The 17,489-nt window shown below is 33.0% G+C and overlaps 1 protein-coding gene across 4 annotated transcripts in view; it reads right to left on the minus strand.

Moving 5' to 3' along the window:
• The window catches only part of LOC146397805 (uncharacterized), a 1,134,194-nt gene that overhangs the window by 236,237 nt on the left and 880,468 nt on the right, over window positions 1-17,489 (minus strand). The window lies entirely within an intron of this gene.

Below are 17,489 nucleotides of genomic sequence, written 5' to 3' on the forward strand. Positions count from 1 at the left end.
TCCCTCTGTTGCATGAAAGAGTGCCAGTATTTCCCAGAAAGAAGCTTTTATATGTGTCTGGTATTCTGGTTGTTATGACTGGTGTTCCAGTATTATTATAGCTAACTCCTAGGGGAGACTTCATTGACCACATGGCTCTAGTGGCAGGCTTGGCTTGTGACCCTGGGTCCCCTGGAACTGTGACAATTGGAGAGACAATTCTTAACTGGTTACCAGCTCAGGACATTGCACAGGTAACAGGCTGATACATATCCTGTCTTTCTATGAACGAGGTTTATTTTCTAGTCCTGGAATTTCAGCCTGAGGGGCATACTTTTGGTTGGGAACACATTTAGAACATTTAGATGGGGGCTTCTAAGATGCTTTTTGAAGATGAAGGCAGGTAGACACCATCTTTACATACTTATCAGTCTCACTCAAGGTCACTGGGATCCCCTGGGAAGGAATGTATGTACTTGTTTCGGGCTCCAATTTTTATGACTGCCATGTGGGGGACGCTGCTAGGTCACCTGAATTTATTAGCTATGGGGACTAATGCTTATATAACACAGGATTGTATTGTGTGTGTGTGTGTGTGTGTGTGAGTGTGTGTGTGTGTAATTTAAAAGATGCTACCTAAGGATCTGGCTTCCAATCAACCTGAATCGAGGTTTTGATTGAGATCCTCCTCTTTGGGACACTAACACATTGTAGCATACCCTTAAATATGGGCATCCACTAAAAATAAAATATATTGCTTGGACAATCATAAAAGTTTGATAGACACCCAAGAAATTGGGAAAGGTTGATTGATAAGGTTCATCTCCCACACATAGCTGTTCCTCAAGACTGGGAGAAGTGACTCTTTTATCTTATACAAAAAAGTAAATCACAGATAGTCATGGTAAATGAATAAAAATAAGAGTATTTTCCCAACCAGAGAACAATATAAAACTTCAGAAATATCCCTTAATGAAATGGAAGTAAGTAATTTAACTGACAAAAAGATTTTTTAAAAAATGATAAAGAGTTCATTCACCTTGGGAGAGTGAGAGCCTTAATAAAGATAGTGAAAATATGAGAAAGTACAAAATAGAAGTTCAAGCACGGAGGGATATAATATCTGACCCAAATACTAGATGAGTTCAACAATAAACTAGATAATGCAGAAAAGAGGATCCATGAACTTGATGACAGGGCAATGGATTTCACCTAATCAGAGCAGGAAAGAAAGAAAAGAAAAGAAGAGAAGAAGGAAGGAAAGAGAGAGAGGGGGAAAGAGGGAGGGAGGGAAAGGGAGAGAAAGAAAGGTAGAATAAAAAAAGAACGAAGAAAAGGTGAATACAACTTAAGAGAACAGTGGGACAACATCAACTGAACTGACAGAATTATAAAGGTCTCAGAAGAAAAAGAAAATTTGACAGCAAATTATTTGAATAAATAATGGCTGAAAACTTCCTTAACCTGGGAAAGGAAACATATATCCAAATCCAAGAAACCCATAGAAGAGGAATCCAAAAAGACCCACATAAAGACATGTTTCTGTATACTAACAAAGAAGTATTAGAAAAGGAACACAAAAATAAAATACCTTTTAAAATCCCACCCCAAAAAATTAAATCCTAGGAATAAACCTGACCAAGGAGGTGAAAGACTTATATGATGAGAACTATAAAGCATTAATCAAGGAAATTATAGAGGGATTCAAAGAAATGGAAAGATATCCCATGCTCTGGGGTTGGAAGAATTAACATAGTAAAAATGGTCATACCCAAAGCAATGTACAGATTTAATGCAATCCCTATCAAATTACCCATGACATCTTTCACAGAACTAGAACAAACAATCCAAAAATTTATATGGAACCACAAAAGACCCAGAATTGCCAAAGCAATCCTGAGGAACAAAAAACAAGCAGGAGGCATAACTCTCCCAGACTTCAGAGAATATCACAAAGCTGCAGTAATCAAGAGAGTATGGTTCTGGTACCAAAACAGACATACAGACCAATGCACCAGAATAGAGAACCCAGAAATAAACCCAGATACTTATAGTCAATTAATCTTCAACAAAGGAGGCAAGAATATAACATGGGAAAAATCTTCAGCAAGTGGTGGCTGGGAAAACTGGACAGCCACATGTAAAATAATGAAACTGGAACATGCCCTCAAACCATGCACAAAAATAAACTCAAAATGGCTTAAAGACTTAAATGTGAGACAAGACACCATCCAAAACCTAGAAGAGAACATAGGCAAAACATTCTGATATCAACTGAACAAATGTTTTCTTAGGTCAATCTCCCAAGACAAAAGAAATAAAAGTAAAAATAAACCAACACGACCTAATCAAAGTTACAAGATTTTGTGCAGCAAGAAAACCAGAGGAAAAAAAACAACAGCCTATGGAAGGGGATAAAATAGTTTCAAACTGCAACTGGCAAGGGCTTAATCTCCAAAATATACAAATAATTTAGACAACAGTGAAAAAACCAACTACCCATCTAAAAAATGGGCAAAAGACCTGAACAGACATTTCTCCAAAGAAGATATACAGATGGCCAAGAGGTACATGAAAAAATACTCAACATCACTAATTATTAGAGAATTGCAAATCAAAACTACAGTGAAGTACCACCTCACACCAGTCAGAATGGCCATCAAATAACAAATGTCCACAAATAACAAATTCTGGAGAGGGTGTGGAAAAAGGGAATCCTCCTACACTGACGGAGGGAATGTAAATTGCTACAACTGCTAATGGAAAACAGTATGGAGGTACCTCAGAAAACTAAATATAGAGCCGTCATATGATCAAGCCATCCCACTGTTGTGCATATATCTGGAAAAACTTCCCTTGAAAAAGATGTATACACCTGTTATGTTCATTGCAGCACTATTCACAGTAGCCAAGACATGGAAACAACCTAATGTTCATCAACAAATGAATGGATTAAGAAGATGTGGTATAATACACAATAGAATACTACTCAACCATAAAAAAGAAAAAAAAAACAATGCCATTTGCCCCAGCATGGATGGAACTAGAAACTCTCATACTAAGTGAAGTAAGTAAGGAAGAGAAAGACAAATACAATATGATATCACTTATATCTGGAATCTAGTACATGAACAAATGAATGTTGCACAGAAAAGAAACTCATGTACTTGGAGAACAAACTTGTGCTTGCCAAAAAAGAAACTCATGTACTTGGAGAACAAACTTGTGCTTGCCCAGGGGGAGGGGGAAGGGGTAGGAGGGACTGGGAATCTGGAGTTAATCGATGTAAACTATTGCATTCAGAGTGGAAAAGCAATGAGATCCTGCTCTATAGCACAGGGAACTATACTTAGTCACTTATGATGGACCATGATGGAGGATAATTTGAGAAAAAGCAAGTATATATATGTGTGACTGGGTCACTTTGCTGTACAGTAGACATTGACAGAACACTCTAAACTAACTATTATAATGGAAAAAAATAAAAATCAATAACAAAAGACATAATTAAAATATAAAAAGCTTTTTAGCTTTTTAAGAAAAGATAATATTAAAAGCAGCAAGAGAAAAACAACTTGTTTTGTACAAGGTAACCTCTCCCCCAAAAGACTATCAGTAGATTCTTCATTAGAAACACAGCAGTGGCATGATACATTTAAACTGCTAAAAGAAGAAACTTCCAACCAATAATATTCTAGTCTGCAAAATTGTCACTCAGAATTGAAGGAAAAATAGAATTTTCCAAATGAGCAAATCTAAAGGAGTTTTTTTACTACTAGACTGGCCTTAAACAAAATGTTAAAGGGGCTTGTTTAAGCTGAAATGATTGGGCACTAATTAGTGAGCAGAAAACATACAAACATAAATTTTACTGGTAGAGGTAAATATACAGTAAATTTCAGAATGTTCTATGTGTAAAGGAGTTGGATTAATCACTTAAAAAACTAGCATGAATACTGAAAGAAAAAAAGTAGCAAATATAACTGCAACTTGTATACCCCTTTGTTCAGGGATATGCAAGGAGAAAATACATAAATTGCGACTCAGAAAAACAAAATGTTGAGGGGGAGAGTAAAAATATAGAGCTTTAGAATGGGATCGAACTTAACGCTATTATCAACTAGAACAGATTGTTTTAAATATAAGGTGTTATATATGAGCCTCATGGTAACCATGATACAAAGCCCTATAGAAGATACACAAAATATGAAGAGAAAGAAATCAAAGCATACCACTACAGAAAATCATTAAAGCGGAAAGGAAAATAGACAAAAAGAAACATAAGAACTATAAAACCTACAGAAAAGAATTGGCAAAATGTATGTACATATCTATCAAAACATCCTTAAATATAAATGGACTAAGTTCTTCAAAAGACAAAGTATATCTGAAAGAATAAAAAGCAAGATCTATTTATATGCTGTCAACAAGAGTCAAGAGACCTACTTCACATTTAAGGTCACATGCAGATAAAAGTGAAAATTGGAAAAAAAAAATAATCCATGCAAATGGAAACCCAAATAAAGGTAGGTGACTCTAGTTATATCACACAAAATGACTTTAAAACTAAGATATTTATGAGACAAAGAAGATCATTACATAATAATTAAGAGGTCATCCCAGCAAGAGTATATAATATTTGTAAATATTAATGAATCCAATGTTAAGAGCACCTAATTATATAAATCAAGTATGAACAGATCTAAAGGGACATATAGACAACAATAAAATCATATTTGGAGACTTTTTCTAATCACAATGACATGAGTCAAGTTTTTTTTTCTAGTCACAGTGATATGAAACATGCTAATTAACAACCAGTGAGTAAAAGAATAAATCAAAAAAGAGAAAATATGTTAAGACAAATGAAAATGTAAACACAAAATACCCAAGCTTATGGGATGCAGCAAGAACAGTTCTAAGAAGGATATTAATAACAATAAAGGCCTACTTTAAGAAATGAAAAAAAAAATTCTTTTCAAACTTACTTTACTCCTCAAGGGACTAGAAAGAGAAGAACAAAATCCTAAACTGCTACAAGAAAGGAAATAATAAAGATTAGAGCAGAAATAAATTAAACAGAATAAAATAGTAAATATCAATAAAACCACAATTGGAAGAATCATAAAAGACTGAAAAATTGTACATCAATATACAAGCTGTAAGAAATTGCTAAATTTCTAGAATATATCACCTTTGAAGATTCAATTATGAAAAAATAGAAAATCTGAATAGATAAATTACTAGTAAGTGGGTTGAATCAATAATCATAAACCTCCCAAAAAATGAACAGTTCAGGACCAGATGGCTTCTCTGTGAATTTTATCAAACATTTAAAGACTACCAATTCTTTCCAAACTCTGCAAAAAATTGGGGAGGAAAGAAAACTTCAAAAGTCATTTTTATGAGGGCAGCATTACCCTGATTTCAAAGCCAGAGAAGGATGCCACAAACAGGCCAATATGCCTGATAAACATAGACAAAAACCCTCAATACAATGCTAACAAACTAAATTTAACAATACATTAAATTCAATACATAAAAGGATCATACAAGAAAAATAAAAATAAACAAATGGGACTATATTAAATTAGAAAGCTTTAGCCTGGCAAGAAAACTATCAAAAGTTAAAAAAAAAGGCAGTCTACCATCTGAAATAAATACTTGCAAATCATATATCTGATAAGAGGTTAATATCCAAAATATACAAAGAACTAATACAACTAAATAGCAAAAGCCATAAACAATTCAATTTAAAAAGTGGTAGAGAATCTGAATTGAAATATTTCCAAAGAAAACATACAGATGGCCATCAGTATATGAAAAGATATTCAACGTCACTATCAGGGAAATTCAAATCAAAACCACAATGAAATATCACCTTATACCTGTTAGAATGGCTATTATCAAAAGGACAAGAAATACAAGTAGAATGTGGAATATGGAAAAAATGGGACAATTGTGTACCATTGGTGGGAATAAAAAGTTGGTTCAACCACTATGGAAACAATATGAAGGTTTATAAAAATATTAAAGATAGAACTACCATATGTTCCATCAATTCCTCTTTTGTGTATTTACCCCAAGAAAATAAAAACATTAACTTGAAATATATATGCACCTCCACATTCATAGCAGCATTATTTTATAATAGCAAAGGTGTGGAAGCAAACTAAATGCCGTCAGTGGATGAATAGATAGAGAAATTGTGTTATACACAACAGAATATTACTGTCTTAAAAAAGAAAGACATTTTGCCATTTATGACAACGTAGATAACAACAAAGAGGGCATTAAGCTGAGTGAAATAAGTCAGACAGAGAAAGGCACATGCTGATTGATCTCACTTATATATGAAATCTAAAAATAAATAAATATGTGCACACACACACACACACACACACACACACACACAAATTGAGTTTACAGATATAGAGAACAGACTACCGAGGAATGGGCAAAAACTGGTAAGGGGGTTAGAAACTACAAACTCTGGCTACAAAATAAATGTCATGGGGATGTAATATACACCGTGATGACTATGTTAATAATACTATTATGTGTATATTTGAAAGTTACTAAGAGAACGAATAGGTCTTAAAATTTTTCATCATAAGAAAAAGTATTGTATGTATACATGGTGATGAATGCTAACTTACGTTTGTGATCATTGCACAATACATATATATGTATATAAAATCATGTATAGTTGAAATGTAATGTTATATATCAATTATATCTCAATAAATGAACAGACCAATATTTTGATTGGATAACAATCTTGAAGGTTCTTGAGGAGGGGGTGATATATTTTGTACACATGAGAGATATGGCTAAGTGTAATGAAGAGAGCAAACTGTGGAAAATAAAATTATTGCCCTCAAATATTCATTTACCATTAATCTATACTCTTTAATATATGAGTTTATATTTCTCTAATTAAAGCAAAATTTTCTTTTCCCAAGCTTGAATTCTTTATTGGCCATGATTTTCTTGCAGATGGGTGATAAGTGGACTTTCTTAATGAGCAGGGACTTTGGAATAAGATGAACTTGAGAGCACTTATTATAAAATGGTACAAAATGTGGGGAGTTCCTGTTGTGGCACAGCAGAAATGAATCTGACTAGGTACCATGAGATTGTGGGTTTGATCCCTGGCCTCGCTCAGTGGGTTAAGGATCTGGCGTGGCCATGAACTGTGGTGTAGTTCACACATGTGGATCGGATCCCGCATTGCTGTGGCTCTGGCTTAGGTCAGTGGCTACATCTTCAATTAAACCCTAGCCTGAGAACCTCCATATTACACAGCTTCAGCCCTAAAAAGACGACAAAAAATAAATAAATAAAATAAAATAAAATAAAATGGGACAAAATGTACTCAAGGAATTTTTATTGCCCAGACAGCTACACAATGTAAAAAATGTATATATTTTTCTTCAATATCTGCAAATCCATCAGTGTGATACACCACATTAACAAACTGAAGAATAAAAACCACATGATTCTCTCAATAGATTCAGAAAAAGCCTTTGACAAAATCCAACACCCATTTCTGATAAAAAACCTTCAGAAAGTGGGCATAATGGGAACCTACCTCAACATGATATAAGACCAGACACTGTGAAACTCTTAGAGGAAAACATAGGCCAAACACTCTCTGACATAAATGACAGAAACGTCTTCTCAAATCCACCTCTTAGAGTATTGACAATAAAAACAAAAATAAACAAATGGAACCTAATCAAACTTCAAAGTTTCTGTACAGCAAAGGAAACTATAAACAAAACGACAGGACAACCCACAGAATGGGAGAAAATCTTTGCAAGTGAATCAACTGACAAGAGATTGATCTCCAAAATTTACAAACAACTTCTGCAACTCCATACCAAAAAAACAAACAACCCCATCAAAAAATGGGCAGAAGATCTAAACAGACAGTTCTCCAAAGAAGACATACACATGACCAAAATACACATGAAAAGATGTTCAACATCACTCATTATTAGAGAAATGCAAATCAAAACCATTATGAGGTACCACCTTACGCCAGACAGAATGGCCATCATTAAAAAGTCTACAAATAAGAAGTGCTGGAGAGGGTGTGGAGAAATAGGAACACTAGCACACTGTTGGTGGGATTGTAAATTGGTGCAACCACTGTGGAAAGCAGTATGGAGATTCCTCAGAAAACTAAAAATAGAACTACCATTTGATCCAGCAATCCCACTCCTGGGCATCTATCTAGAGAAAACAACACTCACAAAGACACGTGTACTCCGATGTTCACTGCAGCACTATTTACAATAGCCAAGACATGGAAACAACCTAAATGTCCATCGACAGAAGAGTGGATCAAGAAGAGGTGGTACATATACACAATAGAATATTACTAAGCCATTAAAGGGAACAAAATACCAGCATTCTTAGCAATATGGATGGACCTAGAAACTATCATGCTAAGTGAAGTCAGCCATACAATGAGACACCAACATCCAATGCTTTCACTGACATGTGGAATCTGAAAAAAGGACAGATTGAACTTCTTTGCATAACAGATGCTGACTCATAGGCTTTGAAAAACTTACGGTTTCCAAAGGAGACAGTTTGGGGGATGGGGGGATGTGCTTGGGCTGTGGGATGGAAATCTGTGAAATTGGATTGTTATGATATATAATTGTCATTATACAATTGCAGATGTGATAAATTCATTTGAGTAATAAAAAAAAAGTAAAAAAACAATCAAACCATTGATTGAACAAAATTTAGGTTGGTAGTTGTTTTGTAAACTACATTTATTTTTCCCTAAAATATGTTGCTTATATATTCTATCCATGGTCATACTTGAATAGCTCAGAAATTTTTTATATAAATCATATTTAGAAAAAAACAATAATACATAAATATTATAGGGCTGGTTGAGAAAAAATTCACTAGAGTGAACTTTATTTCAGTATGTCTTATTGAAGTTTGTATTCATTACCAAAGTCTCAAATGAGTAAAAGCTTACCCTTTATTTTTTTTATTTTTTTGTCTTTTCTAGGGCCGCACCTGCAGCATATGGAAGTCTAATTGGAACTGTAGCCACCAGCCTACACCAGAGCCACAACAACACAGGATCCAAGCCACATCTGTGACCGTGCACCACAGCTCATGGCAATGCTGGATCCTTCACCCACTGAGCGAGGCCAAGGATCAAACCCGCAACCACATGGTTCCTAATCAGATTCGTTAACCACTGTGCCACAATGGGAACTCCAAGTTTGCCCTTTAAGATACCATAGATAATTTTAGATACCTGCTTATTTATTCAATTCAATTCAATATTTATTGAGAGCTTACCATATTTAATATATTATGTATGATTATATTTATGTATTTATTTATTTACTATTTATATCACATGTTATTCTTTTTTTTTTTTTTGTCTTTTGTCTTTTTGTCTTTTGTTGTTGTTGTTGTTGTTGTTGTTGCTATTTCTTGGGCTGCTCCGGCGGCATATGGAGGTTCCCAGGCTAGGGGTTGAATTGGAGCTGTAGCCACCGGCCTACGCCAGAGGCACAGCAACGCAGGATCCGAGCCGCGTCTGCAACCTACACCACAGCTCACGGCAATGCTGGATCGTTAACCCACTGAGCAAGGGCAAGGACCGAACCCGCAACCTCATGGTTCCTAGTCGGATTCGTTAACCACTGCGCCAAGACGGGAACTCCACATGTTATTCTAATAAAGGATTTGAGGAAGCTTCCATCTACGTTTAGGTAAAATTATATTAAAAATAAACATGAGAAAAACAAGCTAGAGGGCCACTAAAAATAGAAAAATTAATTTAAGCCATATGGTAAGTTTAGTAAATATGCATATGTTAAGTACTGTATCGTTGAGATAAGCCATGGATTTGTTTTGAACATCTTAGTAGCCAGAATGAAGATAAACTATAGAATGTTATATGATTGACAGAAGGATTTATAATATCTTATCAACTTTATTAGGAAAAGCACAGCTTTTTTGGTAATGAAGAGTAAGAAAAGTCTCCTGTGAGCCCTTTTAAATAGGTCATTCTACAGTAATGTGAGCAGTAGTCTCAAAATTATCCTTATTACAAACACAATCGTGATTTCTTATGGCTGAATGCTATTATAAACCTTAATGCAAATACAAAGCATGACAAAATACAAAGAAACAGTCGATATATTTGATTGTTAGAAATTAATTTGATTTAAATATTGAAACATCTTGATTTCTGGATACATCAAGTTATAAAATTCAGAATGGATAGAATGAACAGATTCCGGGTGAATATCGTGGATATGATTTTTCTTGATTGCAATTTTAATGTTAACATTTTTTAACATTTAAAAAAATGTTAAATTCTCTGTGCAAACCTAAGGTAACAGAAATACATATTGCTGATCTGTTGATTCAACAAATATTTATTAAATATTGTGTTAGTGTTTGAAAATGAATACTTGTCTTGGAATATATGGTCCCTCTGGCACTAATGTTCATGTCCAGCTACAATAACATTAGAGTGCTAAATAAATATTTTATATACATCTTAAGTATGCTGACCATTTATCAAAAATACTCACATTTATAATGCATAACTTTCTACCTAATATTTACTTTCCCTCTGCACATACACATAAAATGCATCTTTCAATATTCAGAAGTATTTACTTCTTGTATGTAACAAACAGCTACAGCAAGAAAAAAAACATCTTCCTATTCCTAGCTTTGTGGGCAAGTGAATGTGCTTAATTGTGTTTTTTAGCTCAACCACTAGAAACAGAGCCAGGTTGTTAGACACGGAAGATTGCTTAATACCAGTTTTGTCCCCAACAGGGGTCTCAAAAGACCTTGTTGCCAGGAAACACAGAGCCAGGGGTAACACAATAGGCAAAGAATAGGTACAGTTGCTTTCAGTGGTACTCTCCACATCTTTAATTGCTCCAAGAAGTCTATGTTACGTGTTTATCTATTCCCATTTATGAAGCCTTTGCTTGTTTTCTTTTCATCTTTATAGCTACACAATGCATTTTACTGCTTTGTTGGGCATTTTATAATCAATTATATCATGTCTATTTTCCAATATTCACACATTGTAGTCAATTAATCTGTACCCTATTAAAAATCTTTAAAGTTTCATTCACATTGCATTTTGGTTTTATTCTAATACATTACTTAGAGAGATTATATACATTCAAATTAATTTTTGAATGACTCAGTCTAAAAAGATTCCCTTGACCAAATCTTCTTTTCCTCAGTAATTGAAATGCTATATACTGAAGTCATCCAGATTTTTTGACAGCTTGAGTGTATTTGAAGAAGGTAGATAATCACCATTCTTTTTAAAATCTGGTTTTATAATGATGACAACTAAGAATTAGTTTCCTAGCTTAAATAGAGTATATATAGTAACTGCAGATTAGTAAAGAAAAATGAAAGCAGAAAAAGGTGAGGAGTATCAATTTGTATCTGTAAGACAGTGACAATAAAAAATTACCTATAGCAATAACAGTATCATGTTAATTGGTTGTTTTGGAATATAAACTTGATTTAGATGTACCTTTGAGGAAAAAGGACTATGTCCTTTTTTGTTCAAGTAAATCATTTATTAGACAGAGTGCTAGACCTGCCAAAATGCTATTTCAACAACAAAGTGACCCACATTGTATTAAGAAACTATACAATAAACCCTACAAAAGCTTGTCAAATAAATAGGAAATTTTTTCTCTTGAGAATTACTGTACTCAAGAAAAATAGAATAATAACAGAAAAATGTTTTACAATATGCATTTATATTGTTTTACAACCATCAATTTTATATTATATTAATATAATAAATACAAAATATTTCATTATCACAAATCAATTAAAATTCAAATTTAATTAACAAATTAGAGTTTATTGCCTAAAGATTAAATTGTCTTATTACTATTCATTGCATTTATATGAACTAAGGGTGCTATCATACAAAAACTAAAACAAAATATCTATTTGGAAACTAATGGCTTATTAAATGCAATGTTACATTTATAAAATTAGATGTTTAACATAAAAAGATTGATAAAAGAGCTTTAGAAGTAAAATATTTGCACGTTTGATTTACCTTTTCAGGCTAATGATCAGAAAGAAATCCTTTTAGGAAAAAGACTTCAATTACTATATACTTATAATTACAGTGCAACTTAAAGCATGTGAGTTGGATAAATTTTTTATTTTTATTGTTTTAGTTTTTTTTTTTTAAAGTTAACACATTTGATAAGATCACCAGGAAATAGCACATGCATTGAGCTGTTGAAGCAATCATGATGCTACTCCAAAAGATGTAATGGCTTTACACATTGAAAACTTTTAAGTTAAAATGAGTCTATTCAGGTGTAAAAGTAAATAAATGTTTGCTACTAGGTTAGGTACATGAAACACAATAAATAACAAGCTTTGGACAAGAAATTCAAGTTATACAATGTGATTTAACTAACATTAGAGAAAAAATTAATCTAGGGTGACCAGAGATAATACTATGTAAGTATTTGCTATCATTATAGCAAATAGGCTATCACAGAGTCACGCAGATGGTTACATGATGACCTTGCCCAATCAATCTATTAATCAATCAATCAACACATACACACACAGTTTAAAAAAAAAAATCTGTGAAACAGAAGCGCAAAGAGTTGACTTGTGGCATACCATCTGTTCTGCTGGAGAGCATCTTTTTAATGAAAGTGTGTGACAGACATTGATCTTTACTCTGAGCCAAATGTGTGTTACCTTGTTGGTCCAGGCCCAGTCCTATGTCATATGGGCCTCTGCTTGTCAGAAGTCAAAATTGTTGTCCTAAAAAATATTTCTGTGTGAAAACTGAAGTCTTACTTAAGCCACCTATTTTCCACATTAGCATCTCAGTGGCTTGAAAATGTGGTAAAGATACTTTTTACATTTCCAATATATGGCTGGTTATTGCTTCCAGTTTATGTAGACTAGATTATTGACTAGGAAGCAAAGGCCATACTTCACTGCATGGGAAGTACCCCACTGTCATTCTTATTGAATGACCAGGTTATTTATGCTATGACCTCATTGATCTTTACCTTGTTTCTGAATAATTTAAGATTTTTTCTTTGGACATTATTTCTCATGCTTCATTATGTTTTCTCATTGTTTTATTAATTTCCTAGACCACAACTTTCTTATACATGTAATACTCATAACTGCAATTCTGCAGTGTCATGCCATTTGAGGTCTGTCATTCAGCAGGAAAATCTTCTTTAGCCTCTTGGCTTCTCGATAGAGGAACAGATGACTTAGAATCAGAAAGAAAAAAAAAAATCCACACACGAATCCAATGCAGGAGAGTCAAAAATAGGCAAAAACATTAACTCTGTGTTAAAATCCTGGCCCTTTAAGGAAACCTTCTGTCAAGTTCCTGACTGGCTAAATCTCCAGCTGTACAATATTAGTGTCAAAATCTAAAATTTAAATGATTGTAGCCGAGCATGGAGATGTTCAGTTTTAGCTAAGCAATCACTTATAAATTTCTGCACTTCTCTGTTCTTACTCATTCCTGCTATCCTCTCATGCTATAGTCCTCAGTCTTCATGAATGAAGAAGTTTCAAAGGGCATTACTTGAACCCACAAAATTGGACAGATTTTAATTCACGCTAAGTAGTGAAATACAGAGAGTTTGGGGAAGGCTTCGATTTGATTCACTTTCAGAGATAAAGAGAGGTTTGATAGTAGAGTTACAATAAATCATAACATTTTATCCAAATCTGTTTCACTCTAACTCCCATAGAATCACCCAATAAATGTTGGGACCATGTAGAACTAATGGCTATATTTTCAAAGATTTAGGAAAATTTACATAATCCCACATAGGTGTTCCTTTTATTAAATAAAATTGATTTGTGTAATGCTTAACTTGAAATGTTGAAAATATAGCCATTAGTTCTACATGGTCCCAACATTTATTGGATGATTCAATGGGAGTTAGAGTGAAACAGATTTGGATAAAATGTTATGATTTATTGTAACTCTATAGGAAATGAAGAAGTTGAGGGCTTTAAAATAAGATGAAGGAAAAATCTCCATATTCTTTACAGATACCAAAATTCCAAAAAATTCCCAAGCAGAGTCTAAAACAAATTAAAGCATAGGGTCTCTGGCAAAAGAAGAAATAAGAGCAGAATATCTCAAGTTTTGAAAGAGGTGCAAAGTCAAGGAAACACATTTATCATGATTCCACTGCATTCAATGGGACATACCAAATCTCCCATGTCAAACCACAGATGGATTAATTGGAATTGCTTATCAGACCTTGGGGATCTGCAGATATTTCAACAGGGGTCTCTTCTTCTACTTAAAATACCTCAACATTTGCATATCAAGTAATACCGAGTACTAAGTAACTAGATATTTAATCCTTAACCACTGGAAATTTTCTCTTGTATGGTCTGCTGAAACCTTAAATTTCAATAAACCATATATTGTGAATAGTAGAACTTTTTTATCATCAATCATCATGATAAATTTGTGAAATATTAGTAGATAGTTCCCAATGACCATGACCATATTTCCACATGTCATTTTAAACTCATGGCATTCCTCTGAACAGTAACATATAAAGCTGTAATTTTCCACCCAGATTAAGTTTTCTACTAGACAAAAGAGTATCTTCGGCTTTAAGATAAAACCCATAATCCATATATAAAATAGATTCGGTTAAAATGTCTTATTAAGAAAATCCATTTCTCCCTCCCCAAGGCCATTTCGCTTAAATAAACACTTCTATTTCTCTCCATTCCTTTTACTGACCTTTTTTGTTGGAGGAAGAGAGAAAGTTAGATACTGAGAAGGGTCTCTAAAAGCTTTTCTCTACATCATCTATATACCTATACCAAATTAGATCCAGAAGTATAGAGATATTAAACATCTGGATACAATTAGTAATTTTAGAGGGCTATAACCTGTAATGATCTTCCCATCTGGCACTCTGAGAGGAGCTTGCTCCCAGATTTTCGACAGTGTTATGCCATAGAATCAGAAGAATAGGCACAGTGGAAGGGTACAACACAGGCAGGGCAGTCATGCTTCCAGTAGCCCTGAAATATCCTATGAGACATGACAGAGATAGAAAGACAAAAGACCCAAAAGAGTCTTGCATTCAGGCCTAAGTGTAAATTTTGAATTGTCAATTTAAATCTGAAATGGCTGAGGAAACAAGAGAGCTGCTCAGAATATTTACTGCCAATAGGCAAAGGAGAGCTCAGAATAGATTCAGAAACCAAGATAAATTGTAGAAAAAAATTATCTCACATGTGAATATGTGATTTCAAATTGTATAAGTAGTTTAATCCCGTTGTATTTTTGATAACACTGCTTTTGTCAAATGAGTCTTCTACTATGATATTTTTCTTATCTCTTGTTAATGGTTTATTTACACAGGACATATAAAGAAGAAATACTCTGGGGCAGTTAAGAGAACGGCCTAGTCCTCAAAGGCTAGAAATCTTTCTTTCCCTGGTTAGGTATGTATTGATCTGTGCGTTTCAAAGTTTATCTCCTATCACACATTAAGTTACTTAATTAAAACCGTCATTGAGAAGGAAGTAGTGTAATAAGAAGAGTAAATATTACTTTTCTTGGGAAATCTGGAAAATCAGAGGTTAAGCTGTGTTGTCAGAATAAAAACAAGAGTGATTCTAGAGAAAGTTATAAGGGATCAATGGAAAAATGATATTGTATTTAGAGAACAGTTTATGAATTCTACAGGAGATAAGAAAAGTAAAATTTTTTCCAAATATATAATCACATAATATTATTCAATTTCCCTGAACAACAAATGGACAAGGATATATATATGGGGAAATTTATCAATGGAAGATCCTCCACAATAATTTAATATTGAAAGATAGAAAAGATAGTTTTGAATATCTCTTTAAGTTTTTGCTTTTTAAGTGTATGACAAATGGAATATTTTGACTTGCCTCAACAATAACAGGTGAATTGTTTCATTTTCTTTCTTCTATTAATTATAGTTGATTTACAATATTGTGTTATTTTCAGGTGTACAGAAAAATAGCTAAATGATTCAGATTTCTATGTCTAGATAGATAGGTATAGATACATATTCAGTATATATATTCAGATTATTTCCCATTATAGTTTATTAGAAGATATTGAACATAGTTCCCTTTCCTATACAGTAAATCCTAATTGTTTCTCTCTTTTATGTGTAGAAGTTTGTATCTGTTAGACACATACCTTCTAATTTACCTCTATTTCCTGCTTTCCCCTTTGGTCACAATAAGTTTGTTTTCTATGTTTGTGAGTCTGTTTCTATTTTGTATATAGATTCATTTTATTATTTTATAGATTCCACTTACTCATTTAATTTTGAATACAAAAAAGAGAAAGACCATTGCTAGTATTTCACTGATAATTTATTTTTATTGTTATTTGCAAAGTGTGTGATTATTTTTTACAGATATGATATTTTTTCTTGATTTACCATATGGTCTTGATCAACAATGTTATCGTCTCCATCAGGCAACATAATATGAATTTTCATATAAATACTAAAATTATAAATTATTAGAAAAATATTAGATGATATTAACTGAGAATATGATCATCATCATCCTTTGTTTCTAACTTCCCTAGAGCTAAGTAAATGATTTCAGGAATGAATCTTGAATTTCAGTGTTATCCAAAGTTTTGTGTAAATTCTAGCATTTTAATCCTTATGATGAGCCAGTATAACACAGTAACATGTTTTTAAAATAAAAAGATAAATAAAATGGGCAAAAGCACTTGCCCACAAGTCCATGAGAGGAGTGACTGTATTTTTCTTGTTCCTTGCCACATCTGCTGTTTTTTACACATGGCCTAGTACAAATGAGATATTCAATAAAACATTTGGAATTATAGAACTAATACTACATTTAGTTATGATAAGCTATATATTTCTTTCATATTTTAATAAATTGAAATCCCTGTATCATTAATATCCTTGAAGGTATAATGCTCTTTTAATGATAAATATTGATAGCTCTGAGAATAAAAGTGATTTGACACACTAAGACTCTAACTTTTGAAAGTTTGAGATTTATTAAAACATTAATTTTACTTGTGCTATCATATGTATTTCTATGATTAAAATAATCTATAAAACAATGATTAAAACAAGGTATAAAAAATGTGTAAAAGGTATACTTCAATAACAATAAAACTAAAAATTCTAAATTAAAAACAAGACAGGGCTTTACTCTTAAGAAAATGCAGTCTTTTATAGATTATTTAAGTAAAAGTAATAAATCATTGTACTACCTCATAAAATATAGTAGAACACCAAAGAGGGATCATGACTGCAACAGAACTAAAACCAGAAAATAAAGATAAATTAAAAACACAGTAAAAGTGAATAAAAATTTCTAGCAATAGCATTAAATTTGTAGATAAACTATGAAATTTTTCCTGTAAGCCCTAAGATAATAGCAGACCTCAG

Source organism: Sus scrofa, chromosome 13 (genome assembly GCF_054392235.1).
Source record: "Sus scrofa isolate SSC_HxYL_T2T_F1_AM1 chromosome 13, Sscrofa_HxYL_maternal_Yorkshire_Landrace_v2.0, whole genome shotgun sequence".
In the NCBI taxonomy this organism is placed as follows: Eukaryota; Metazoa; Chordata; class Mammalia; order Artiodactyla; family Suidae; genus Sus; species Sus scrofa.